General features: G+C 43.6%; 1 pseudogene; it reads left to right on the forward strand.

Moving 5' to 3' along the window:
* The first annotated feature begins 407 nt into the window (after positions 1-407).
* Positions 408-1980, forward strand: LOC133242875 (BAG family molecular chaperone regulator 4-like; annotated as a pseudogene).
* Positions 1981-3379: the final 1399 nt, after the last annotated feature.

Raw genomic sequence — 3379 nt, forward strand, 5'->3', positions numbered from 1 at the left:
TGGGCTGACTTTCCAATCTCTCAACTTCCTAGGTCAATTTATGGTTTACACTATTTCCAAATAAATTCTAATGTCAATCTGATCTCATCACATCCTCCTCAAACTCTCCAGTGGCTCCTCAATACCTATTCAGTTAACTATTACATCCTCACCTTGATATTCTGGGCCCTGAATAATATGGATTCAACATCTAAGTTGCCTATGGTTACACTACTGGTAAGTGTTAACGTGGAAATTTAAACAGAAGCAGCATAGCCTTTGAAGCCTGCGCTCTTTCATCGAATACATACAGCCTCTCATGTGAAACTCACATGTGCACATATAAAGCCATGTAAGAATGGTCATGGCAGGCCGACCATGGGGGACGTGGGGGGCAGGGCAGGAAACGCCTGGGGGCAGTAGAGCCCATGTCGGCCTTGAGGCGCTCTGGCTACAACCCTAGTGACAGCCTGTCTTATGGCCACTACTACGGGCCTGGGGGTGGAGATGTGCCAGTGCACCCGCCTCCGCCCATCTACCACCGGCCCTGAGCCTCCCCAGCCTCCCATTTCCTGGCGGGGCCGTGGGGGTGGCCCGGCGGAGACCACCTGGCCGGGGGAATGAGGAGGAGGCAATGGCTACTAGGTGTCTGGAGGTGCCTGGTCAGAGCCGGGTCGTGCTGGCAGAGGCCACCAGGAGCAGCCACCATATCCTAGTTACAATTCTAACTATTGGAATTCTACTGTCCGACCTTGGGCTCCTTACCCAAGTACATACCCTAGAAGACCGGAAATGCAAAGCCAGAGTTTGAATTCTTATACAAATGAGGAATATGACCTACCATACCCCACTGGCCCGGAGACAAATACTGCCTCATACCCTGGGGCCTATTACACACCTGGGTATGCTCAGACCAATTACTCCACAGAGGTTCCAAGCACTTAGCATTCATCTAGCAACAGCCCAACCCCAGTCTCCAGTTGGATGTACCCCCAGCAGGACTGCCAGACTGAAGCAACCCCTCTTAGGGGGCAGGTTCCAGGATATCCTGCTTCACAGAATTCTGGAATGAGAGTACCCTATTACCCTTACGGGGATGGTGATCATAGTGTTCCACAACCAGGACCAACCATATGACCCCAGGAGGACTCATGGGCACCTCCAGGTGCTTATGGAATGGGAACCTGGTACCCCTGGCCTTCAGCTGCGCCCTCGGCACCACCGGGGAGTCTCTACATGAACGAAAGCACTTCATCATGGCCTAGCAGTGGCTCTCCTCAGCCACCTCCTTCACCGCCAACCTCACAGCCTAAGGACTCCTCCTATGCCTACAGCCAAGCAGATCAAGGAATGAGCCGGCACAACTTTCCTTGCGGTGTCCATCAGTACGAGTCCTGGGGATCAGTGGACGATGACAGTTCGGAGCTTTTGGATTCCCAGGTCCAGTATAGTGTTGAGCCTCATCTGTATGGTAATGCCACTCACAAACATCCCAGCACTCAAGACCAGGGTATTCATCTTGCTGAAGAGTGTTTATCTTCAGATGAAGGGACTCCCTCAAGCATTAAAAAAACCATACATGTGCTAGAGAAGGTCCAGTATCTTGAGCAAGAAGTATAAGAGTTCATAGGAAAAAAGACAGACAAAGCATACTGGCTTCTGGAAGAGATGCTAACCAAGGAACTTCTGGAACTGGATTCAGTTGAAACTGGGGGCCAGGACTCCATCCGGCAGGCCAGGAAAGAGGGTAAAGAGGCGGTTTGTAAAATCCAGGCCACACTGGAAAAACTGGGGAAAAAAAGTATGATGAAGGGATTTAGAACAAAGGGGAAGCCTATTACTAACTTGACCAAAGAACTCTTGATTTTGGTTAATTACCCTCTTTTTGAAATGCCTGTTGATGACAAGAAGCAATACATTCCAACTATCCTTTGATAGAAAGCTTGAAAAACTGGTACAGGACTTGGAAAAACAGTTGGGTTATGAGTTGTTTTCAGACCAGTGAATATAATAGGGAGCTCTCGAGTTATGGATATTGCCAAGTAGACTTGCCCAGTAAGAAATACGTGGGTGTTGGCAAGCTGCTGCTTATCAGCAGGAAGCGAATTCATCTTATTGAACAGGCTCCTCAGAAACCTACAGGATAAGACTGGATGTTCTTTGGACAGGGTCTGTTTTTTGTAAACATCTGGATTACTTGTCACATTTTTATACATTGTAACTGCTTTCACCATACACTTTGTGTGCAAATTACAGCTTGGACTTTAGCATCCTTGGACCTCTGTTTTGTTTTGTTATTTGCAGTTCACAAATATAGTATGATTCTCTAAAAAATAAATGGTCATGGCAGCATTGCCCCCAAACTGGAAGCAATCTAGATGTGCATTAATAGAGAAAGGGATCAGCAAGTTAGGTAAGGTCACATAGTTCAAAGATCAGAAATAGTTAAATGAATCAGATGTATACGTTTCCATATGAATAAATCGTTAAAGAAAAACGTAGATTGAGAATAGCAACTTGTTGAAGATTAAGTACTATATAATTCTGCTCAGGTGATGTTTAATAATATACCTATCTTATAAAGAAGTAACAAAAAGAGTATCAGCAAAAATACAAATAAAAATCAGGATGGTGATTATCTTTATGGAGTGAGGGTAAAGAACTGAGAAGGGTCAAAAGAGCCATCAACCAGTTTGGCCCCAAGCGACAAGAGCTCTTATTGGCCCTGGCTTTTTCATTTCATCTCTTAGCTTCTCTTGGCGTAGGTGGGGTATGGGGTGAATTCACTCTGCCTGAGACAGAGTGGCTTTGGGTTGTATGAATTAGCATGAAAGCTCTGATCTATGTCTAGATCTACTTATTGATGCCCTCAATAAGTTCATGTCTGCACTGCTATATTTAAAATGGATAACTAGCAAGTACCTACTGTACAACACAGGGAACTCAGCTCACTCTGCTCATTATTATGTAACAACCTAAATGAGGAAAGAGTTTGAAAAAGAATAGACACATGTGTATATGTATAACTGAATCATTTTGCTGTACACCTGAAACTAACACAACATTGTTAATCAGCTATACTCCAAAATAAAAGAAAAAGTTAAAAAAAAAAAAAAGAGCCATCAACCAGAAAACAACGGGACAAATAATTAACATGGGTATACAGGTAATTATAGTATTCTGTGTTTTATCTGAATGTTTATAAAACAATTATATAGGTATAAAAATAATTGGAAAGATATTTAACATTATTCTAACTTTTTAATCTCACAGTGATGAGAGTATGGGTGATTTTATTCTTCTCATTGTTTCTTTAATTTTCAAAAATAAACACTTCTGACTTCTGGTTTCTAGTCCAACATATAAAGAGCTTGGAAGTCATCACTTCCATCTTTATAAC

Source organism: Bos javanicus, chromosome X (assembly GCF_032452875.1).
Source record: "Bos javanicus breed banteng chromosome X, ARS-OSU_banteng_1.0, whole genome shotgun sequence".
NCBI classification, from domain to species: Eukaryota; Metazoa; Chordata; class Mammalia; order Artiodactyla; family Bovidae; genus Bos; species Bos javanicus.